This window comes from Dendropsophus ebraccatus, chromosome 5 (genome assembly GCF_027789765.1).
Source record: "Dendropsophus ebraccatus isolate aDenEbr1 chromosome 5, aDenEbr1.pat, whole genome shotgun sequence".
Classification (NCBI taxonomy): domain Eukaryota; kingdom Metazoa; phylum Chordata; class Amphibia; order Anura; family Hylidae; genus Dendropsophus; species Dendropsophus ebraccatus.
Genome location: NC_091458.1, coordinates 146,729,209 through 146,756,019, shown reverse-complemented (window position 1 = coordinate 146,756,019; position 26,811 = coordinate 146,729,209).

Here is a 26,811-nt window from a genome sequence, read left to right as displayed (position 1 = left end):
CAGTGGTTGAAAGAACAGCGCGGCCAGCCGCCGCGCTATTCACTCAGCCTCTGCCAGGGCCGGGCTGGGACAGCATATGGTCCGGACTCCTCCTCCCAATACCCTTCATCACTCCAAATCCCCCCGCACGCACACCTAAGGGCCGCAGCCGCAATGCCCCTCTGCTGCTTTAAGGCCGCTCTGTCTCTTTAAAAGTCTTTGTATAGCAGACGTGCCGCGCGCAGGCACGTCTGCTGGACCCTACCCCTGACGGCTGACGGCGACTTCCGGGTTCGCCGCAGAGGATCATGCAGAGAAGACGCCGATGCCGTGCTCCAGCAGAGAATAGCTGCTGGGGACCGGAAGCGGCAGGATAAAGATGCAGCTGGTGACCGGAAGCAGAATAAAGAAGAACGCAGCTGGGGACCGGAGACGGGAGGAAGAAGACGCAACTGGAGACAAGAGGAAGAGGTGAGTATATGTTTGTTTGTTTTTTAAACATGGGGGCTGCACAGCAGGGATGTGCCTGTTTTATATGGGCATGATACAAAGAGGACCTATTCTATTTGTTCCATAGGGGGGCAATACTATACTACAGCACAGGGTGGACCTAAAATATGTGGGGACTGCATTATGGAACAATTATGTACTGGCCTTTTACTATGTGGGGGGACACACTAAATGAAGAAAAAGAATGAACATTATTTCCTATGAGGAAACATGTAAAACACAGTTTTAATTGGTTTTATTAGAATGGGGACAAAGAAGTGGACAGCCAGAGCAGAGAGGTTGGAGTCCATGGGTCATGGACTCCAACCTCTCTGCTCTGGCTGTCCACTTCTTTGTGATATGGTGATATGATTTACTTGTGTTCATTGATGTAGTTTATGAATTGGTGACCAGCATTACATATATTTATATCATTGATCTATTACAGGGTATCATTACTTGGCACATGTGTGTTATTGTGGTTGATTCTCATTTCATGTTCACATCCAGAGCAGATATACCCTATAGGTTGTTGAGTCCTTGGGTACCTTTACACTTCATAGGTGCCCTTGTTGTATTTTTAATTGTTTTTAATTGGTTAGGGGGCTTTGTGGCAATTGTGTTTTCATATATGTGTTTTTGTTATAATATTTTTGGAATAAAGAATTATGTATTTTTCAAATTATTCTTTTTGTGGTGTGCTTTACATGATTATTACATACCCTTGTGTTCTCTTGTGGGTTTGGTAGTTCATGTTTAGCTATGTAGTAGAGCACCCCTTTAATATTGGTGGTGCAGAATCCATTGCTTTGTTGTGGGTCCCATAGGAAATAATGTTCATTCTTTTTCTTCATGCTTTTTAGTGTGTGTCCCCACTGGTGTGCTGCACTGAGGACCTATACTATACATTGGCACTGAAGGGGCATATAAGGGACCTATACTATATGAAGATTCAGAGAGGTCCTATACCATATGAGGGTATAGTGGAGCCCTATTCGTTATGCGGGCACAGAGAGGGGGTCTAATACTATGTGGGGATAGGGAGGAGGACCTCAATGTAAGGGAGCACAGAGGGGGCATATACGGAACAGACAGAGCCCAAACTATGTGAAGCACAAAAGAGTGGCCTTTTTACTATATGGCAACACAGTACAGAGAAGGCCTGTTGTTATATGGGGTACAGAGGGGGCCTGATAATATAACACTATATGGGGATGTGTGCAGAGGGGCCAGATCACTATTTGGAGGCACAAACTGAGCCTAACTGCTTATATGGGGACACAGAGATAGCACAGTTACTATATGAAGCAATACACTTGGGGAATTTTTATATAGATGTGGCTGAGGTTGGAGTCAGGAGCCTAAAATGTTTGTTTGTTAGATCCTGTGGAGAAAAGTCATGGTCAGAGAAAACTTCATGATGTCTGGGCCAGATGAAGAAGAAAAGAAAAATGACTTCAGAAAAAAACATCACTTGCAATCCATGCAGAAGATGCCTCATGTGAGTCACAGGATGTAACTGCACTACAAGTACTTGGTCTGCAGAACTTTTATTCAGTTACCTGCAGGATCTACTATAATATGGTCACTGCTTAGGAAGAATATTGGTCTTTATATTGTGATTTTATTCAGTAACAGTACAGTGGTATTATGCAGTCTGGTGGTGATAGTTATCATGCTATGACTGTATTACTTATCCTATATATATTGGTATTATTAGTAATCTCTTTTTATATAGTGGATTTTATTCTGTGTCAGTATGGTGGTATTAGTCATTATATGATGGTAATGGTCATTATGCGGAGGTATTATTTGTTACTTGTATACTGGTATTATTGGTCATATTGGCTTTTGTTTACTGGTTATGCTTAGTAACAGTGTAGTAACACGTATGGTGATAAAACTTCCTTCTTGTATACTGGTATTATTGGTAGTATTCGTTTCTGTACACTGGGTTTGGTCGGTAACAGTTTGGCGGTAACATATATTGTGATATTTTCTTCCTGTACACTGGTGCAATTTTGGTAGCTATGACTGTTATTTAGAAATATACAGTCCTATTATGCAGAGAAAATAGTCATATCTATGTTAATATTATACTGTATATTTGTTTGCTTTTTGTATACCCTAAAATTTGCCATGGGGCCCTAAACCTCTGATCACTGCTTTATCCACATGGATTGATAGATATGAGAGAGAGATTAGGGACAGTTATGTGACAGATGGATAGATAGATAGATAGATAGATAGATAGATAGATAGATAGATAGATAGATAGATAGATAGAAAGATAAATCCAGTATGAAACATATCTAGCAGTTCTTTGATATCTTGGATTGCACATACATGTACAATCCCAACATGACAACACAACTCTTCCAAAAACATTGCCTGTCCTTAGGTTGTGTGTGGTATTACAACTTGGCTCCATTTACTTCAATGGAACTGAGCTGCAATACCACACACAAACTGAGGAGGAGAGTGGCATTGTTTCTGGAAGAAAGCAGCCATGTTTTTCCCCATTTAAAGGGAATCTATGAGGTCCATACCAGGTATGACGTTGTAGATTCTGGAAAACAGGTGTGGGGGAGATATAAGTGGCAGAACCTTAGGTCCAGCCACTTATATTCCCCACCCCTTTTTGCTGGGATCTACAGCTGTGCACCTAGTATGAACCTCACAGATTCCCTTCAAGGGCACGTTCAAACCTAATCCATTGCAGATTTGATGCTTCTGAAATATGTAATTAAAACATCAAATCTGCAGCAGATTATAATATATCTTTATTTTATTTTATGTTGCTGGGGTCTCAAGGAAGCAGTGAGGAACATGGCCAATTGAAGAAGAATTTGCTACAGCGTGTATTGTACACCGATATCTATGACATATCAGGGAGGATATGTTATGTGGGCTGCTAGGGTTTGAGTGCCAGGGCTGACTTTAACTCCCAGTCCGGCCCTGCTGGGTGAGATGTACATCCCCTCGAGCACTTTACCAGTGACATGTCCACAATATATATACATACAGTGGTACCTTGGATTATGTAGAAGTCATTGAAATGCTGAAAATTGATTCCACAGCCCAAAAATAATGATTTTTTTGTTTTATTCTGAATAGGATGTAAAAAAAATGGAACAAACATTCAGAAATAGCTGAATATGTTATATTATAAGTTACTGTACAGTATAGCAATCAGCATGTGGTATATGTATATGTATAAGTGTATTAGCCTGAGAAAAAAGCATAAGGCTATGTTCACACTACGGAACAGACCGGGCGTTCTGTGACCCCGGCCGGGTCACGGAACGGCCGGTCTGTGCCCGGATTATTGCGTCCGGTACTTAAATACCGGCCGGATGATCCGTCTGGCCGCGGAGCTCTGATGCGGGCGCATCAGCGCACGCCCGTATCAGAGCTTCCCATAGCACACAGTGAAACAAGCGGCAGGAGCCGCTTACTTCACTGTGTGAACTGACAGGTCTTTCTGCGGCCGCAATTCACTGAATTCCGGCCACAGAAAACTGACCTGTCAGTTTTGTTCCAGCGCCGCATGGGCTCCTGGCTGGAGCGTATACGGTGTGTGTACGCCCCGGCCGGGATCCCATTCAACATAAAGCTATGTCCCACCCCGCAAAACTACGGCCGTAGTTCTGCGGCGAAAACTACGGCCGTAGTTTTACATAGTGAAAACATAGCCTAAGTTTGTAGATGGAACTACAGATCCCCATAATGCAGTAGTGTAGTACAACAGGCTGTAATAGAGAAGCAGGGCTGCTGTCAGAGGTCTGTGTGGTCACATGACAGCAATGGGGGAGGGGTGTGTGTTTAGCTTAGACCAATCAGGAAGTGAGAATCACAAAGCTGTGGAGGAGGACAGTGACAGAATCTTTTCTATGCAACATATGAAATGGCTGAGTGTAAGTGCAGGCACATTATAGCAGCAGTGTGTATAGCTGAGTGTAAGTGCAGGCACATTATAGCAGCAGTGTGTACAGCTGAGTGTAAGTGCAAACACACAACAACACAGAAAAAAGCAACAGCTCTACACAATCAGTAGTGGATCCTGACTGAGCTCCTGGGGAGCCCATGACCACCCAAACAGACTTATACTTTCAGTGGTGAATTGTCTCCTGGCTACAGTTCTGTCATGATTTGCAAAAAAACATTAAAAATCAGTTTTTTAACTGCAATTTCACGCAAATCAGGGCATCTTTACATTATCTATCCTGTACTATGAACACCACTCTAATGCTGTCATGCTCTTAAACCAAGTCACAATTTTGACCAAAGTTAAACCAAAGTTACTATTAAACCAAGGTACCACTATATAAATATATATATATATATATATATATATATATATATATACATATATATATATTATACACATATATATATATATATATATATATATATATATATATATATATACACACACACACAGATATCTATCTACCTGTACGGCTTTCCTCCAGCCTCCGAATATATATAAGAGTGATCTCGTTCACTGACAGTACATGACAATACGTTGAGTGGTAAGGATTGAAAACATAAATGGGGGATTTACCTAAGACCAGCAATTTATGTCAGTCTTAAAGGAATAAGATGCAACAAATTTAGAAGGTGCAGTCCTCTAACACAATTGGTGCATCTGTAACCATCCATGGGCCGCATAATCTATATCTGTAACAAGCTGCGGTAGATTTCCAATATAATACCAATATACCAATTCCTGAGCCATGAGATGCTTCATCCCTTACGTTTTATTAGGATCTGAAGAAAGAATAAAGTAGGCAAAAAATAATACATTGAGCTTGGCAGAAAAGTTACGACCTTTGTAGGATACAAACTGATATTTAAGGTGTAATAAATCCCACCCCACCCCCTCTCCCCCCCCCCCCCCACCCCACCCCCCGTTGTCTCATGCAGACACCGTAGCCCACGTACAGGGCTCATCTGCCCTATAAATAAAGCACATGTGGCTTGGGCCATTGCTAGCGTTGGTTACTGTTACGCTATTTGTTACTCAGAAAGCAGTTCAGTCTTCGCTTTATGCTTTGTGCTTTATGACATTTTTACAAAAATATATTTTTAACCGAGTTTAAAAAAGAGCTGTTATGTTTTAGAATTTCCTATATTACGACTTGGCCCATAGAAAACGACCCTTATTGGTTATGACAGGATAAATATATTTGTGGCCAGTGTCCTTGAAATGGCCTGTTTAGATTCGGTGGTCAGCCCTAAGCATTTTCCTTTGAATGTCTCCTGTTCTGGCATGCCGTCTTTTGGAACAACCTGTCTCTTCGGTTCATGTGCTAAATTTGCTTAACTTGCTTAGTATAGTTATTTGCTATTCTCAGGGCCTGGATATAATACTGCAACAGAGTCCACATAGAGGTCATAGACATCTTCAGTTGGGGATAGTAGCTGAAATTGGCAAATTTATAGGCGTTAAATATAGCAACATAAAAACAACGTATTATGGGACCATAACTTACATTAGACAATACTTCTATACATGTAACTATGCTTCATGGGTAACTACAGTTAGGACTAGGTTCCAGAGCGGGATCGTCCTTTTAGGAATGACCACCCTACCTAGGCATGAGGGCTAATAGGGTAGAGGAGGTCCATAGGCCCGAATTCAATTACCCAGCCTCACTTTTAATAGGGCACCCTGTCATTGTTCGAAGATTGTTAGATTTTTTGGGGGGGCAGCGTCTTCTTGGTGGGAGAGAGGGGGGTTCCTGCCTAGTTCCATTTCTTATGTTAATGGGTTCTGATACTGTAGGGTACCATTAGCTGGTAAAGGGGTCGGAATAAAGGGACATTATAGCAGCAATGAGTTTAGAGGGAAGTAACATTTTAGCATGGTTTTGGATAGGTACTCTTCCATGCTGAGAAGGGCTAGCGGCATCTTATAGCATCTTGAGGCAATCACCCTGGAGGTACTAAATTTCCCTGCCAGGTACAAAACCTGTATGTTCCTCTGTAATGATGCAGGGTAGGCCAGTTGTTACCACTAGAGATGAGCGATGCCCTATTGAGTATAGTATTCGCTCGAGTATCAGGCTACTGGAAAGTACTCAATGTTGCATGCTGCTCAGGTACTTCCCGTCTCTTCCCTGACCGAGTGTTATCACCAGTAGAGATGATCAAACAGCGGGATTTTTCAGATTCGTTCGAACTCGAACCTTCTCGAACTTGAGCTCGAACAAACCTGAAAAATCCTGCTGTTCGATCATCTCGAATCACCAGATCATAACAGTTGTCTTTTTTGGGGGTTTGAACCCAAGAAAACATTGGAAACCACTGTGCCACTGTACTTCCTACAACCTTTGTTTAATCTTTGTTTTTATAAATGTAATTTTAATATCGAAGAGGAAGAAGGGACTCAGTATGATTATAAATGTATTGCTTCAAATTAAAAAAAAAATCAATTTAGTGCTCCTATTTGGGCAATTCTATTTCTACAAGGTGGTATCAAAGCGCTTTATATTTCACTTATTGTGTTCTTCTATCACTTTATTGTTGTGGGATCTGTGGATTTCTAGTAGAATAGTTAATTAATGAACACTTTAACATCATTTTCTAGTCTGGCTCGGTGGAGTTCTCGTAACTAATGACCGGAGTGAACCACCTGTCCTAACGTAATGATATTCAAATTCCTGCTCTGTTACTAACTTTTATGAGTTACAATTACACTAATCCGCCCAATGAGCTCGAAGCAATAAATGAAAGAATCAGATTCTGGCAGGCAGAAGTTGCAGGAGTTGGGGCACAGATGTTTCCAATATGGCTTTGGTTTCAGTGGGAAATCGAATGAAAGGTAAAATACAAACTGGAAAATGTCGGCTATATTCTGCAGCTCTGTGATGCGGCGCCCAACGTGTCTCAAATATTCCGCATTCAGTGCTGTTGCCAGGCTAATATCGAAGACATCACGTAACAGGCACTATAGGGTACGCGGATATTCTTGTAGGTGTGTACTTTTACGCCTTTTACTAAGTGTTTGAGAAAGCATAATTAAGTCATTAATGGTGTGATAACACTTTTATATAATAAGAAACAGTAAAACAAACCATTCTGACTGTTGCTGCTTAAGCTTTGACGCTATATTGTCTCCTCAGTAAGGAAATATTATGAACATTTTGCATTAACATTTAAAGGTCTCCATTCGTCTTGCTAAGAAATTATTGGTTTTCGGTAACTATTCTATGTGTTCAGAATAAAGTAAAGAGAGGCGGAATATTGAAATGTGTCCTTCATTTGTTCTAGTTTTTTTTAACTCTCTGTGCACTCATCAGCATTTGGAGCCTTATTACACTGGACGATTATCATGCAGAAAATCGTTATATCGTTTGAATTTCAACGATAATCGTCCTGTGTGATTGCAGGCCAAAAATAATGTTCGTGTGTCGTTGATCGTTCATTTAGATCTGACCTTAAAATCGTTGTTAATCGTTCGCTAATTTGCTGTGATTCCACATTCGTTCACTGATCATTCAATCCAATCTAATCCATTCCACATCTCCCTCCCGAGGAAGCCGGTGGGGCGAAAAGTACGTCGAGGTCTGAGGTGGGGTCCCCCTATTCCGTGGTATACATTAAGGGCAGCATTTTCATGTATTTGGAGCTTACATGCTCCTATTATTATACTCTGCAGTTTATGGGCATGTATATTTTGATGAGGGCAAGCGGGAATCTGGTGGCAATAATATATACACATATGTATATATATATATATATATATATATATATATATATATATATATATATATATATACACAGTATATATATAAACTGATGATAGATTACATGTAATATGTGTGTGTTGCCGCAATATATCTATATGTTTCTCTATAATAGCTGCTATATATCTTTTGTGAATTCATTGTTGCTCATATACCATATCTCATTATTGCACCTTATATTGATGAAGTTGCTGTTGCTACCATGATGTAACCATTATCATGATGCGGGAATGGAAGGGACCCCACTTTTATGTTTTTGTTTTTGTTTAATCATGTTTCAAGATGCACAATAAAGATTATTTATTCATCATTCTTATTTTGTTTTTCTCTTGGGGGGCTTGTAGATGTTCATAACGATAAACAATTGTTTATCATGAATCTTTAACCCCTTAAGGACTCATATCTCATACATCATGGCGCCGTTAAGGGAGTTCAGACAGGGGCCGCGCCACGACCCCCCTCTGAACCGCCGCAATCCTGGCTGCTTTCTGCAGCCCAGGACCGCGGCTATCAGCGTCCGTGGCCTATTGCCACGCCTGCTATTAAGGACATTTAAATGCAGCTGTCAATCCATGGAGATCTAGTGGGGGGATCCCCCCCAGCTATGCGATTGCGGAGGGCGGATACCTTCTCCTTACCTGATCCCGGCTTGGTATTCTATTAATCTGGTCTGCAGCAGACCAGAGTAATAGAGCACCGATCCAATGGATCAGTGCTCTATTATATACACAGCATTGATCTCAATGGGAGATCAGTGCTGTGCATATAGAAGTCCCCCAGGGGGCTTCTAATAACTGTGAAAGTTTATTTTAAAAAGTTTTTTCTTAATTAAAAATCCCCTCCCCTAATAAAAGTCAAAATCGACCCCCTTTTCGCATTTAATAAATAAAGATAAATAAAAAAATAAACATATTTAGTATCCATGCTGTCAGTTTCCAGATTATACATGCCGTGCATATATACCTAATGTGCTGCAGTGTAATCCAGCATTGTCAGCTTCTGCCCCTTTCTTCAGTCACTGCTATGTCTTCAGGTTGCTGCAAGTAGTGCAAGTAGTAGTACACAAGTAGTGCATACTTACCTTCAGCACTGCTGTATAATCTGGCATACCTATCTACACTGTAACTACAGGCAGCTGCCCCGCCTCCTCCAAAATGATTGACAGCCGGAGGAGGTGGGGCAGCTGCCTGTAGTTACAGTGTAGATATGGATGCCAGATTACACCGCAGTGCTGAAGGCAAGTATGCACTACTTGTGTGATCTGGGAACTGACCCCCCCCTTGATATTGTTTTCTCCTGGCTTCCTGGTACGTCCTGGTATCTATCGAGGGGGAGCAGGAGGATACAGGTGGCATCAGGGAGTCGGGATGTGGCCACTCCCCTTTTCAGCATTGTATTTTTTTCGCCAGGGTTCTCCTTTAAGTTTTTTTTTTTTTTTAACAACCCAGAACCTGTTCAAATGCCCAGCTAAAATCCGCAATATTAACACCCTGCGTAAATCAACCCTGAAATGTACTATATCGTTATCTGATCAATTGGTTTGCTAATTTAAGTCAATTGATCTATATTTATATACTGCTGCATATGTAAAATTATATTGGAACAATCTGTTTTTCTGCTGCAATATGTCTTTGTTGTCAGTCATTCTCAGGATCTCATTATTCAAATGAGAAAACTACTTCCTACCATCAGGTACAGCTGAAGCATAAAACATATTCAATTACTTGGTGCAATTGCTTCACACAGTAACAACCAGTTTTCCAGCATTATGTAATTATAATGGGGAGCTGTTGTGTACCGCAGAATTTTTTTTTTTTTTTTTTTTTAGAAAAATGCACTTCAAATTTGCATTTTTCCGTCTTCCAGCTAAATAGGTTTGTTCACTGATGGAAGCAATTGGTATTGGTTTATTGGTATTTTACAGAGTGCTGGCTTCATTACCTTTTTAGCTCTGATTGATGACGACATAATTCATTCACTAAGGTATAACAGTAGAACACTCATTTGATCAATTTCTGCCACGTCTATCTAGCCAAACAACAGATATCCACCAACTGTTTGCTCATTAACTTTACTTTTACTCTTTTTTTCTTTCTTTCAAAGTGCTGTAAAACAGAAAAAAAGTGTACCGATGTGCTACAGTGATCAGAAACACAACTGAAATGCCATGCATACACTACTCTCAAAAAATTTGGGACATTTGGCTTGCCATTAAAACCTATGGAAAACCTAAAAGTTCCCGCCACAGTGACATTATATCATAAAATATTATATCTATAAAAGTAGAAACAACAGTGATTTTTTTCATCTCAAGCAAGCCAACTCCAGAGGTGACTGTACCCCAACAACAAAATGTCAAGGGGGGACATTTATTAAGTCCGTCATTTTTTGCTCCAGGCTTAAAGGGGAGCCGAGGAGGAAGGTATGTCTCTTACCTTCCTCCTCTGTGCTGTTCCCATGGAGTTAATACTTGAATCCATGGCCCCCATAGCGCATAATAGGGGCAGGGCAGTGCTCGTAACAGTACTTCGGGCCATAGATTCAACTACTAACTGCACGGGAATGGTGCCGTTGAGGAAGGTAAGACACATACCTTCCTCCTCGGTGCCCGTGTGCAATAACAGGCTAGACTCGTCTAACCTGCTGATAGTTGCCCCTTAAAAATGTCCGACAGCGCTGAGGCTGTGAGGATTTATGTAGAGGCGCAATGCCTCCACATAAATTCAATGCGCACCAAAGCCCCTCCAGGCGCAGAAAGTAAAACCTACAACAGCTCAGAGCTGACATAGGTTTCACTGACATGTTAAATGCGCTGAGAACATGCCTCCTTTGCGTGCAGTCGCACCCCCCATTCTGCCCCCTCCCTGACCCTCTGGGGCAAGGGGCAGAGATGATACCAATGTGAATAAAATATTTGTAAAAACAGCATTTTAGAATATATTTTTAGGTCCATCAGGCCCATCTGCGCCAAATCCCCCCCCCCCCCCCCACTATCTCTATAACTTGTCGAGTACCCTTGAGCATCAATTACAGCTTGGCAATGACGTCTCCTGCTGTCCACAGGCCAAATTTTTGTCTGCTGAGACATGGCATCCCACTCATTGAATTCTAAAAGAATGAAGGCAAAAGAAAAAGGCACAGGCGCCTCGTGTGATACCGTAACATATGCTATGGATAAATGGTCAGTCATGCGCTCACCTGGTAGCCCCTTGGGCTAGTAGTGTGTCACCCTGAACAGGGCATGGATCCTGGATGAGTAATTGTCCTTAAGCCTGGAATGCAAAGACTGCAGAAGCTGGAAGATACCTCGAGAACGGGATGCCTCTCATATATGGGGCCCGTGTACATACCAGAGAAATTAAATTGAAAAAAAAAAAAAGCTTCAGTGACAGTACTGGTCCACGCATTATCTCATTTTTATTTAGCCCTTCAATAAGAGTAATTAGAAAGAAAAAGATCATTTAGGTTTTAGGGTACAGAGTTACGAGCCTTTACACAGAAACTCTGCTAATCCCATAGGTTTTTATGGAAATCAGGTCTGGAGAAAGTGTAGCCGCTCCATTTGAGGTTCCCCAGTCTCCAGCAGTTGTTCCCTAATGATGAGACCTGGTTGAATGGGAGCATTGTCCTCCATGAAGATGAATTTAGGTCTGTGTTGTTCATGGAGAGGTAAAATGAGGATGTTATTCAAGTCCTATGGGCTTGTCACCATACTATTCATAAAGTGTAGGGCAGTTCTATTGACTAGACACACCTGCCCACACCAACACCACCACTACCAAAGGCAATAGTGGCTGATGTAAAGTTCTCCTTGACATCTCCAACATCGTTCTTGACCATCATTTCTGCTCAGCGTAAATTGACTTTCATTGGTGAATAACATTGGTTGCCCATTGCTCCTTTATTCAACATAGATACTCCTAAAATGGTTAAATATGTTACTCAAACCCGCACCTCCCACCATCAGTCAGGAACACAGGGATTTCTTGGATAGGTATTTCATGGAACTAGAGGTTGAAGGTGCCATCAAATCTTTTTCTCTTGGAAAGAGCCCTGGGCCTGATGACTTAAATAATAGATCATAGAAAATTATTCTTTAGAAACTCCTACCATTCATGACCTGGGTCTTCAATGCAATTGCTTCCTCACGCTTATTCTTCCCCCAGTCCCTCGTGGCCAACATCACTTGTATTCCCAAACCTGTAAAAGAGCCCACGCTGTGCCCCAACTACCGACCCATTTCTTTAATTAACCTAGGAATTGGATTCTACTCTAAGGTCATTGCTTTGCACCTTGCCCCTCTCCTACCTAATTTCGTACATGATGATCAAGTGGGATTTGTACAGGGCAGGGGGGCCCAAGCCATACAAACAAACATTACAATCCAATCCCCATTGTACTTTCCCATATACATCTTGCCAAATATCCCTTTCTTTCTTTCTTTCTTGACAGAAAACCTCATGTGCTGCATACCTTTGTTGTATGGACTTTTTTATACAACAAATATATGTTTCCCGTTTCCCAAAACTTTTTACCATAAAGTCATAAAGTTGTTAAATGTAGTATATATGTGTAAATAAGATACCCAGATTTTATGCACCCGATATTTTCCTCTGTAAAAAAAAAAAATCAACAAATATTGTTTTAACTAGATATTTGACCATTAATAAAAGTTGTGGAATGTTGAGCATTAATAATAGTCTGACTTCTAATAAACTGATTAGAAAGATTAGAAATACTCATTATTATGTCATATGAGTGTATGTGATTTTATGTTATGTATGTCCATTTTGTCTTATATGCCCTTGGCATTCAAATCCATCTTGTGAATTTCAGCTTGTTTTGTATTTATCTAATATGACAATACAGCTTTATCTGTCCATCTCTCCAACATATGGCCGAGTCAGACTATCTCAGTGTCTAGATCAGATACACAGTGGTTGCTTAGCAACCATCCTTCTGGCATGACATGGCCAAAGATACTTGTATTCCGTGTATTTTCCTGGATTTACACGCATCACAACATGATGCTACTTGGGCCTCTTTCTCCGACCCCACACAAATTTCTTAAGAAAAATGGTCAAGGCTTGATACTTAAAGCGACTCTGTACCCACAATCTGCCCCCCCCCAAACCACTTGTACCATCGGATAGCTGCTTTTAATCCAAGATCTGTCCTGGGGTCCGTTCGGCAGGTGATGCAGTTATTGTCCTAAAAAAAATACTTTTAAACTTGCAGCCTGTGGCAAACGGGCGTGTATGCATTAGGCTGGCACAACCTCTCTGTCCCTCCTCCCCACCCTCTTTATCATTAGGAATGCTCCAGGCAGATTGTCTCCTATTCCCCACCTGTGTCAGCCCGGCACATGGGCTTGATCGCTAAGGTAATGTTCAGACAGGACATTCCTAATGATGAAGAGGGTGGGGAGGAGGGACGGAGGGGTGGTGCAAAGTTAGGGCACAGATATTCTAAGCCACACCCGTTGGGCATGGGGCTGCAAGTTTAAAAGTTGTTTTTTAGGGCAATAACTGCATCACCTGCCAAACGGACCCCAGGACAGATCTTGGATTAAAAGCAGCTATCCAAAAGTACAAGTGGTTTGGGGTGGGGGGTCAGATTGTTGGTACAGAGTCGCGTTAAAGGAGAACCCCCACGAATTTCAAAAATAACAGGAAGGCAGGGTGTGTTTGAAATAATAAACAAAGTAAGCTTACCTATCCTCGTGCCTCGCAGAGCCGCTGCCAAGTCCAGCTGACAGCCGCCCGTCTCTTGCAGTTCTTCTATCTGCTAAGCAGTTGCCCACTCAACCAATCATTGGCTGCCTGAGCGGGCAATCGCTCAGCCAGGTTATGACATTGCAGCTGGAAGAACGGGTTATAAGACATTACCCGGTTTCCAGCAGAAAGTTACATCTCTTGTCCATCAGCAAGATCAGGAGAGGAACTACAGAGGCACGAGTTTATAGTGTTTATTTAATCTTTTATTTATTTATTATTTTTATTTTATTTTTATCTTCCTGCACACCGTTGTCTTCCTCCATTTTTTTAATTTGACGGTACTTCTCCTTTAAGTAAGGGAAATTCTTTTAAAAACTAAGCAAAATTGCCATTTTATTCTATCGGAATGATATATTAGGAATATAGTTGAATTTATTATTCATGGTGTTTAGGGAAATAAAAAGCATTTCTCCCCAAAAAAATATATATATTTTTTTTTAACCTATTCAGGCTTCTTCTATTAGAAAATTGCAGCCAAACAGATGCCCCTCAAAGTAGTGATTGCTATGCTGAATGTGTACACATTAGGGCTGGGTTCACACTATGTATATTTCAGGCTGTATTTGGTCCTCATGTCAGGTCCTCATAGCAACCAAAACCAGGAGTGGATTGAAAACACAGAAAGGATCTGTTCACACAATGTTGAAATTGAGTGGATGGCCGCCATATAACGGTAAATAACTTCCATTATTTCAATATAACAGCCGTTGTTTTAAAATAACAGCAAATATTTGCCATTAAATGACGGCCATCCACTCAATTTCAACATTGTGTGAACAGAGCCTTTCTGTGTTTTCAATCCACTCCTGGTTTTGGTTGCTATACAGCCTCAAATATACAGCCTCAAATATACGTAGTGTGAACCCAGCCTAGATGTGTATGGGTGAAGCATAGCTCTAGTCTACCTACCTGCTCGCTATCTCTAAGTAGATACCTGATGCTGGAGATAAAGAACGTCAGGTATGGCAACTGATAAAGCTATTTAGAGATACAGAGAAATAGTCATGTGTGCAGTGCAGGTGTGGCTCTTCTACTCACTGCTACTGCCCGTACTGCTTGAAACACTGAATGCTGGGTAATACTGGACAGCAAGTAGTGCTACAGTACATGTGTCTTGTCGGTGCCTGTTCAGACCATAGTGCAGTCCTCTGCCTGTAAGAGAGCCTGAATTAAATGTTTTCTTTGCACCTGTCTAAACTCTGTAGAACTTGTCTGTCCTATTTTTGTGCTTGCAGCGTGGTGATTGACCAGTTTCACCACACCTGTCTGGTTTCTTCTGCTAGCCTAGTTATGGGCTGCAGATAGTTTAGACCAGTCCTCATGGACCACAAACAGGTCATGTTTTGAGCATATGTCACACAAAGAACACCTGTGAAATACTTAAGAAATCCTCAAAACATGACCTGTTGGTGGGCCACGAGGACTGGAATTGGGAAGCACTGCTTTAGTAGTGATAGTTGCCACTCATATCCATTCCCTGTTGGTCTATGTTCTGTGTGGTCTGGATGTCAGAGGACTGGTACAATCACACCCTGGTTCTGAACTTTGACATCTCATAGGAAGTCCACTTGTGCTCTTGGACCTTGTTTGCGTTAGTCTTTTGTATCTTGAGTTGGCATTTATATTGGATTGTTTGGAATTCTGACCTTTTTGCCTGTCCTTCTGACCTCTGTTTCTGCCAGATGTTTTATATTGTTCTCTTATGTCCAGTTTGACCTGCACCTGCCTGACCATTCTTTATTGTGTTTGTCTGTCTTGTTTCGATTTGTGTTCCACTTACCCAGCATAGGGACCGCCGCCCAGTTGCCGCTTGCAGCCTAGCACCAGACAGGCAAGTATGTAGGGACAGTCTGTTCTCATTTCTAAAAGATATCTCCCATTCCTTACCATCATTTTCTTCAAGGATGGTAGTGATAAACAAGAACACAATATAATTGCATTTTCTTAATATCCACACTGCAATTTCTTTTTTTTTCCCTCTTTGTTCAAATTAAAAACGTGTTGAGTCTTAACCTCTAAGCTCTTCCTTTATACTTTATTACTCCTAAAATCACCTCACAATAAGATACATTTTTGCAAATAATAACAGTAATGATTCCAAGAGTTGTTTTAAAAGTCTATGCCTTATATTTTCCAGTCATTAAGCTGCACACGAAAAAAAAAAAAAAAAATCCAGACTCGCTCCAAGACACACACATATTACTGCGTATTTATTTTATGATCTGTGGCATCTCGTCCGTAGAATAAACAGAATAAAGGAGAAGGAAGATGAAAGAGATACATTGAAGTCAAGGGCTGTTTGTTAGTCTCTCTCCGCTGCAGAGGCTGGACCAGCGCTGAACATCAGGCGGTCTTTGAAGACAAGAAATACAAAAATACAATTGTGTGAGTCATTTCATAAAGTACTCGGGTCGATAGTAAGAACCTCACAAAAGATTTTGAAAAAAACATTCAAGATATAAACTGTATATAAAAATATAGGGGTTTTTTTTCCTGAAGAATTGCTACATGCAGCTTTCAGTAAGCCAATACTTACCAAGGATGTATCCGTCATGTACTGCATATTGTACAACATACGCACAGCATGAGCACATATATTTAACATCGAACACATGAGATAATAGGTAAAACTATCTTCGTCTTATTTTCCTCCACTGTAGATGCGAAGAAGACGTGGGGAGTCATAAAAATATATAGTTAAAGGGGTTGTTCACAAAAAAATGTTTCTCTTAAATCAACTGGTGCTAGTGTTTTGTAATTTACTTCTATTTAAAAAAAAAATCTCAAGTCTTCCAGTACTTATCAGCTGCTGTATGCCCTGCAGGAAGTGGTATATTCTTTCCAGTCTGGAACAAAAGAGGTTTTATTTGAGAATTTGCAAACTGCTCTGCACAGTTCCTGACATGGACAGAGGTGGCAGCAGAGAGCGCTGTGTCAGACTGGGGAGATACATCGCTTCTTGCAGGACACACAACAGCCAACACTAGATGTGATATAAAGCAAGTTTGCACTTTACATTACTTTTTTTTTTTTTTTTTTTTTTTTATTAGTTATCATGGAAAACACGGCACTTCCTGTGTTCTGCCTTTTTTTTGTAAAGAGATTAAACACAGGAAGTCCCGTGTTTCCAAGGTCATCTGTGCTCATCTGTGCTGGATCATCTGGGTCATCATTTAATTTAAATTTATTTTTTTTTTTACCCAAGTACCCCTTGAAACCCCAGAGAATAACTCATAACTGTCCAGCCTATGCTAATGTACAGTGTATGTTAGCAATTTTGATATGTGTTATGTCGATCTTGGTAACCAGAACACACATTAATCCTGCAAATTTGTTTATGTCTTGTCTCCAGTTTGGCCACCATAAGTATTAAACGGATGAAAGTAACTCTCCAGGGCATTTAAAGTGAACCAATAACTACTAGCAGCACCCAAAAGACATGCTAAAATGTTGCCTTACTATGTGTTCTTTGTCTTCCGTAGTAACTTTACGGGTACGTTCACACTTACCGGATCCGCAGCGTATTTTCTGCTGCGGATCTGCAGCGGATCCGCAGCAGATTTCATTTAAATAACTGAACACAGCATCAAATCTGCACCATCAAATCTTCTGCGGATCTGCTGCGGATCCTGTAGGTGTGAACGCACCCTACCAGTGGAATCTAATGGGAAGCAATTCAAAGAAAGAAAATTAGGTAAAAGTTTTCTTTAAAGCCTAAACTTTATTTCATACAAAAATATTAATATATAGCTATTTAATACGAGTTCCCTGTTTATTATGCAGCCCAGCTAAAGAAAGAGACCACAGCTGCATATAAAGCATTACAGTAATCTGCTGGAGGAGGACATAGCTGCTTGTAAAGGGTTAAGAAGAGTCTTTCTCACACCCAGCAGCAGCAACACTGCATCATATTGAGAAAGTTTACAGCTGGTAATGCAACTTGTGATGTGAATGGGGCCTTACTAGTATGTATTTCTTAGTGAGTATTTTTGCTTTTCTTTTGTTCAGTCAAAAGAGAATAACAAGAAGCAGGTCGCTATTTGTTGTATAATTGCCTTAATTGAAAAAAGAATGTATCTACCCTCACGTTTTACGCCACTGCCTCCTAATCAGGTTATTGATCCCGGACACATTTAAATGTCACCATGCAATGCTGATGAGTTTCACGGATTATCAGAGCGGAAGTTTATTTTAATTGGAGTTTAAGAATAAACAACAAATTGCAGATATTTACATAGTGTTTCCATTGTTTCCATAAAGAATAAATCCACTTTTTAAAGAGTCACTGACATACAAAATAACTTTTGAAAATAACTCAGAAGTTATTGATCGCAGCGGGTCCCACTGCTGAGAGCCACTGTGATCAGGAGATATAGCTGGGGAGAGAGCACACCAGCTGTACAATCCACTCCCTGGCTCCTGTTACTCCTGTTCAGCTAATTCCATCAATTTAGGTCTATGAGGTTACATTGTCGAAATTAACAACCAACTGGGGAGTGGATGGCACGGGCCACACTCTCTGACACTAAAGGCCCTATTCCACGGAACTTTTACGAACGATTATCGTTCATAAAATCGTTCAAACGACCGCTCGTTAACGATATTCGTTCTGTGGAATAGCTGTAAACGAGCGAACGACAACAGCGAAATCGTCGTTGAGTCGTTCACTATTTTTTTTCAACATGTCGAAAAAAAATTGTTGGTCTTTTAACAATAATTCGCTAATCTTTTCGTTGAATAAAAAATCTTTCAGTCGTTCTTGAAATGTCTACCTACATTTCCCCACGTTTTAAATGACCATGTAACGATGTAACGACCGCAAAAAAATCGTTACACTACAGATATCGTTCACATTCCCACACGTATTATGTGTTATCGTTCGCTTAAAAAAATCGTTAAGTGCTCGTTAACGAGCGGTCGTTGGAGCGAGTCTATGAACGATAATCGTTCCGTGAAATAGGGCTATAAGGCCTATTGTGATCAATAACTTTTGACATGCTTATTGATGTGTCAAAAAAGTTATTTTTAATGACAGGTACTCCTTAACAATATTTCACTGCGCAAATATAGATAAATGGCCTGTGTCCCCTATCTGTGGAGGTCTAGTGGCGGGATTACCCCCCTCCGTGATGCGATCACGGAGGGGCAATCCCTGCTTGTTGCTGGGCCGGACTTTGTGCCGTAATGGCGCTGATCCCGGCTTGGCACTCTATTGCTCTGGGCTCCAAGAGCCCAGAGCAATGCATCACAGATCTCAAGGATCTAAGCAGTACATCTGTACTGCATAGATCCCAATGACAGAGAAGTGTAGTTATAAGGGGGACTTCAAATTACATTGTAAAAGAAACAAAAAAAGTTTTTTCATTAATAAAAACCTCTCCCCTAATAAAAGTTAAGTCATCCCCCTTTTCTCATTTTATAAATAAAAATAAATGAATAAACATATTTGCTATCGCTGTATGCGTACTTGGCCGAATGCATAAATTATTGCATTCCTGATCTTGCACAGTAAACGGCGTAAGCGCAAAAAAATACCAGAGCACAAAATGGCTGATTTTTAGTCACTTCAAATCCAGAAAATTTATAATAAAAAGCGATCAAAAAGTTGAATATATGCAAGCAAGGTACAGATAGACACCCATAAAATAACGCCCCATAGACCAAGGGATAAAAGTGTTATAGGCATGGGAATAAAGCAATAGAGAACATTTAGTTTTTTTAAAAAGAGGTTTTATAAGTTTTATATTTTTATAAGTTATATAAGTTGAATATCATTGTAATCATATTGACTTAGGCTATGTTCACACTACGTAAGAGACCGGCCGTTCCGTGACTCAAGTACCGGCCGGATGATTTTTCTGCCGTGGAGCTCTGATGCGGGCGCATCAGAACATAGATGACGTGTCAGTTTTACCATAGGGCAAATGGAGTAAACCCCCTCAATGAAAAAAATTGCTCCTTTTTTTTAATTTCACTGGGCAAATTTTTTTTCCCGGTATATTTTATGGAAAAATTAAGTCTGCCATTGCTCCCATAGCCATAGGCTATATCAATATTTTCCTGGTGGCCCTAGGGCGACTTCCAGGTTATGTAAATTATAAGCAGTCTGGGATTTTACATGCACTAATATACAGGTTAGCGGTGATGCACTAAACGCCTAACGTTTTTGGGGAATTGTATGTAAAAAAATTCATATTTACGTAAAACATATTGAGAAAGGAAAGAAGAGCTTGAACAGAATGTTATAAAATATGGAAAAGCATACAATAGGAACTGCTCTGTACAAAAGGCACAAAAAGTATTTAACAACTGTTTATTAGATAAAGCTCAACATACTTTTTTTTCAAGGTCAAAGTTATTGGAAAAACAGGCAAATTGTTAGCGGGGTTGGTGAAAAATCTGAGCGATAAAAAGCAACATATTAATTATTAGGACAAGCAAGGATATTCTCTCCGAGATAAAAATGTAATTAAACATGAGTTTATCTCTTGTTTACTGATTTATAGGACTCTACTATTGCATAATGGAGATGAAGAACTGGATAATTTTGAGAAAATAAAATCTCCTGGGTCAACAGATAACCAAAAATTCGAACTTAATAATGCCATAACTAAGTGGAATGTCGCCAGGACGCGACCGTCTTCTTTTTAAAATTTTTAGAATATATGACAAGGGGTCGCCAATTCTGCTAGGGGTATTTAACCCCTTAACGACATCGGGCGTAAACTTACGCCCTCGCGCCCTGGTACTTGGCGCATCAGGGCGTAAATTTACGCCCGATGTTTCCCCGATCGCTGCGTGTTCACACACAGCGGTCGGGGAAGATGGCCTGCTATAAATCATAGCAGGCCATCTTAGCTTCACGGCACGGGGGGTGGTTAACACCCCCCGTGCTTACGATCGCCGCTATAGGCTGATCAATTCAGATCAGCCAATAGCGGCGATCGGAACCTTTCCGGGTCATCGGCGACCCGATGACCCGGAAAAAAATGGCGGTCGGTGCTGTCCGAGGACGGCACCGACCGCCATTACTGTAAAAAGTAATGGTGATCGCCGTGCCACCGGCCCGATCGCCGTGAACGGCCGGCCGGTACCGGCCGGCCATTCACGGCGATCGGGCCGGTGGCACGGCGATCAGAGTCCCACAAAATAGTAAATACCTGCCCTGGACCCCTCAGCTAGGCAGCCGAGGGGTCCAGAGCAGGTATTTGTACATTACTCACCTGTCCCGGGCTCCTGATCGGCGTCTTCCGGGTTCGCGGCATCCTCGTCTTCGTTCGGGTCTTCGGCTTCTTCCGTGACGTCACGTTCGGCTTCTCTCGGCTATTTTCGGCTCCAGCATCGGCTGTTTCCGTATTTTGTGCTCTGCTGCCCTCTAGCGGCTGATAATGTGTAATACACGTATCAGCCACTATAGGGATGTTCAGAATGTAGAAATTTTTAATTATTTTTTTTTCAAATTTTTTTTTTTCTATTTTCCGCACCCTATCGCCGCTGAGTGTTGATCAGCATCGCACGAAAGTGCGCTGCTAATCAGCAACTCCTCCTTTTTGGCGTAGGGTGTTTTTTTTCTATATTCTACTGCCACGGTCTGCTTATAAGTGCAGACCGTGGCAGTAGAATATATCACCAACTCCTTTGTTGGCGTAGGTTTTTTTTTTATACTTACTGTAAAAAAACACGTAAAAAACACTACATTACACCACACTACATTGAATAAAGTTTGACACTACACCACTACATACCCCATATACCAATCCCCGTATAAAGATGGCCCCCAGGGTGTTTTCGGCGTCAGAGGGATACATTATTATTACCTCCGACACCGAAACAGCCAGTGAGGATGAATGGGGGGATCCTTCTTTCCTCCATTCATCCTCATCCTCCTCATCCTCCAATGACATGTCTGGGGGTAGCGTAGCGTACGCTGCCCCCCAGACACATCTTTTCTGCCAGCACCGTCCCAATAAGAGATGACGGTATGGAGTGAAATTCTACAAACTCTGTGAGCGTACCTCAGGGTACACTTACAGATTTAGGGTACGTGCACACTGCGGAATGGCGAAGAATAACCCTTTGTGCATTCCGCAGCTGGCACCCGCCAGCGGACTGATGCGGGCGCATGTCTCTACCCGTGTCATAGACTCCATTCTATGCACGGGCGGATTCCATCGTCCATCCAAAGAATGAATACGTTGGACGGAGAGCGGAATCCGCCCGTGCATAGAATGGAGTCTACGACACGGACGGAGACGTGCGCCTGCATCAGTCCGCCGGTGGGTGCCAGCTGTGGAATGCACAAAGGGTTATCTGTCGCGATTCCGCAGTGTGCACGTACCCTTAGAGTGTATGTAGGAAGGGACACCCGAATCCAGCCCCCAGATGCCCCCTTCCCCCCCATCCTCGGAGTTAGTGGGAAGATCGTCCGGGAACTGATCTTCCCACTGCTGGATAAAGGTCACCACCTGTACGGGGATAACTTTTATACCAGCACCCCCTCTTCCGGTCCCTCGCTGCCTGAGCTACTGTAGCTTGCGGCACGATCCGAACATATCAGAAGTAGTAATAGAGCCCTAATATTTAGCAGCCATGGAGCGGACCCAGCGCTTCTGGATATGAAGGACCCCGTATCGCACCAGGACAACATTTTCCAGGTGACGTCCCCCACACTGGAAAACAGGAGACCCCAGAAGAAGTGCAGAGTGTGGCGTAACAGGGGGATCAGGAAGGACACCATTTTCCCGTGTGACACCCGTCCTGATCACCCCGGCCTCTGCATACTGGATCGCTCCAAGGCGCACCACACGTCACTGGGGTTCTACATTATCTAAATTCTGTCCCTTATTCCTATTTCAGGGGTCACGTTGATCCAGGGATTATTCTGATCGCCATTATGGAGTCGGGAAGGAATTTTCCCCTGTGATGAGGCTACTGTCGTCTGCCTTACGAGGGTTTTTTTTTGCCTTCCTCTGGATCAACACAGGTTGAGTTTGATGGACACCTGTCATTTCCAACCTTATAAACTAATAATTGGCCTAATACCCCCAAATAAATTAGAATTGTCCCTTTTCCCCAGCTAAGTAGGTATGGCTGCCATTCCCATTAGAGGATGCCATGATGCAATTACAAAGCCTCTGTGCGGCCAGGACAGTAGAAACCCCCCACAAGTGACCCCATTCTGGAAACTACACCCCATAAGGAATCTAAGAAGGGGGGCAGCGGGGATATGGCCCCCTGGTGACGGCCACATTTGGGACGTGAAAATGAAAAAAATTGTATTTTTTATTTTCTCGGCACATGTTCTACGTAAGTGCCCGTCACCAGTGGGGTCCATATGCTCACTGCACCCCTTGTTAGATTCCTTATGGGGTGTAGTTTCCAGAATGGGGTCACTTGTCGGGGGTTTCTACTGTCCTGGCAGCACAGGAGCTTTGTAATTGCGACATGGCCTCCATCCTCCATTCCAGCCTCTAAATGGCGCTCTGTCCCTTTGGTGACTTGCCCTGTGCCCATATGGCACATTATGCCCACATGTGGGGTATTTTCGTACTCAGGGGACACTACCCTACACGTTTTGTGTTCATTTTCTTTTTTAACCCCTTGTGGAAATGGAAAAAAATCAAGGCTAGACCAACATTTAGTGTAATTTTTGTAAAATTTTTACTCTAAATCATTAATCTTGTCATGTTTTTTCATTTTCACAAGGGGTTAAAAGATAAAAAAAACATTTAATGTGTAGAGCAATTTCCCCTGAGTACGGAAATACCCCACATGTGGACATAAAGCGCCATGCGGGTGCAGGGTAAGCCTCCGAAGGGAAGAAGCGCCATTTGGTTTTTGAAGGCTGGATTTGGATGGAATGGATTTCGAGGGGCCATGTTGCATTCAAAAGGCCTCTGTGTTGCCAAGACAGTTGAAACCCCCCACAAGTGACCCCATTATGGAAACTACACCCCTCAGGGAATGTAACAAGGGGTGTAGTGAGCATATGGACCCCACTGGTAACGGGCACAAATGTGGAACAATGTGGCGTGAAAATGAAATATTACATTTTTTACACTATAATGTTGGTTTAGCCTTGAATTTATCATTTTCACAAGGGGTTAAAAGAGAAAAAAACACACAATATGTGTAGAGCAATTTCCCCCGAGTCCGTAAATACCCCACATGTGGACATAAAGCGCCATGTGGGCGCAGGGCAAGCCTTCGAAGGGAAGGAGCACCATTTGGATTTTGGAGGTTGGATTTGGCTAGAATGGATGATGAACGCCATGTCGCATTTACAGAGCCCTCGTGCTGCCAAAACACTGGAAACCCCCCACAAGTGACCCCATTCTGGAAACTGCACCCCTCAAGGAATCTAACAAGGGGTGCAGTGAGGATATGGACCCCTTGATGATGGGCACATTTGTGCCATGAAAGTGAAAAAATGAAAATTTTCCCTTTCACGTCACATTGTTCCACATTTGTGCCCGTCACCAGTGGGGTCCATATGCTCACTGCACCCCTTGTTAGATTCCTTGAGGGGTGTAGTTTCCAGAATGGAATCACTTGTGGGGGGTTTCCAGTGTCTTGGCAGCACGAGAGCTCTGTAAATGCGACATGGCCCTTGAAATCCTTTTCAGTAAAATTCGGCTTCCAAAAGCCAATTGGCGCTCCTTCCCTTTGGAGGCTCGTCCTGCGCCCCCTTGGCACTCTATCGCCACATGTGGGGTATTTCTGTACTCGGGAGAAACTGCGCTACACATTTTTTGTCTTTTTTTGCCTCTTATCCCTTTAAGAAAATGAAAAATTGAAGGCTAGAACAACGTTTTAGTGTAAAAAATAAATTTTTCTTTTTTCACGCCATATTGTTCAGAAAATCTGTGAAGCACCTGTGGGGTCCAGATGCTCACCGCACCCCTTGTTACATTCCTTGAGGGGTGTAGTTTTCTAAATGGTGTCCCTTTAGGGGTGTTTTTTAGGTTTTGGCACCCCAGAGCCTCTGCCAACCTGAAGTGGTACAGTCAAAAATGACCAAATATAACGGAGGCGTTGAAATTCACTAGGCGCTCCCTTATATCTGAGGCTTGTGGTTGCGTCAAATAGCGCAATACGGCCACATATGGGGTATTTCTATAAACTGCAGAAACGGGGCAATAATTATTGGGGTGCATTTCTCTGGTAATAGGTTTATAATTATGAAAAATATTGGATTACAATAAAATCTCTGCACAGAAAATTAAAATTTTCAAATTCCTTACACACTTAGCTTTTATTTCTGTGACTCCCCTAAAGGGTTAAAACACTTTCTGGATATGCTTTTGCAGAGTTTGGGTTGTGCAGTTTCTGAAATGGGGTGCTTTGTGGGGCTTTCTAACATACAGGCCCCTCAAATACACTTTAAACCTGAACAGGTCCCTAAAAATATCTGATTTTGAAATTTTACTGAAAATTTGGAAATTTGCTGCTAATGTTTTAAGCTTCCTATCGTCTAAAAAAAATGAAAGATAGTTTAATAAATGCCGCCAACATAAAGTAGACATGTTGCTAATGCTATTTAATATATAATTTATGTGGTATAACCACTTTCTGTATACGCAAAGAAGTTTCAAAGTTGGAAAAATGCATTTTTTCACATTTTTTCACATTATTTGGGTTTTTTTCATAAAGATTTGTTATGAGTATCGACTCCAATTTACCAGAAATGTAAAGTACAATATGTCACGAGAAAACAATCTCAGAATCAGCCGGATAGGTAAAAGCATCCCGAAGTTATTAATGACTAAAGTGACACTGGTCATATTCATAAAATTTGTCTCTGTCATTAAGGCCATTTCAGGCTCTGTCCTTAAGGGGATAAAGGAGAAGTCCGGCGATTTGCAAAAATACACAGCTGGCAGGGGTAGGGGAGAACATAATAAACAATTACCACTTACTTCTCCCTGTACCCATGAGGCGCCAGTTCACAGGATCCAGGACCCGATTACATTGCCACTCAGGGGAAAATGTCCATCCCGGCTGATATATTGTACACTTAGAGTCGTATTACACAGGTCAATGGGGGCCCGATAATACCTGTAAATGAGCAGCGATCTGCTAGATCATCGCTCGTTTACTGAGCCTATTACTGGGCCCGATAATCGTTTAACAAGGGCTGCAAGGAGATCGTTACCGATGTCCTTGCAGCCCTTGCTTAAAAGGTATACTTTACCTATCCACACTCTAGGGCTTCTCCTGTGGTCCGCTTCTCCACAGGTCCTGCGCGCTCTAGCTTCAGAGTGGCTTGTGAGCTGACAGGCCGCTCAGCCAATCACAGGCCGGGACCGCCGCGCCTGTGATTGGCCGGGCGGCCTGTCAACTGACAGGCCGCTCTGAAGCTAGAGCGAGCGGGACCCGGAGAGAAGACCGCAGGAGCAGCCCTGGAACGTGGATAGGTAATGTATATTATCAGTCGCCAACACGTATCGGTGCACGGTCGACGGCCGACGAAAATAGGTCAGAACCTATATCAACGATCAGCCAATGATCGTTGTCATCGGCTGATCGTTGTATTTATTACATGGAGCGATAATGGGCTGAATCTGGCCGATTCGGCCGATTGTCGTTCTGTGTAATAGTACTCTTAGCCAATCAGTGACAGCAGATGTGTTCTGCCCCAGGCACTCGCTGGCTGAGCGAGCAGTCTAACAAATGGTTCATGACCTTGGCTGTGCAGGGGTCCCGGAGCAGCAATACAGTGTGTGGTGGCCACGTGTGGAGTATAGCCTGGTTTTTGACGACCAGTCACTTGCCAGATGGTGATGTGTGACGCCACTGATGTAGTGGTTGGT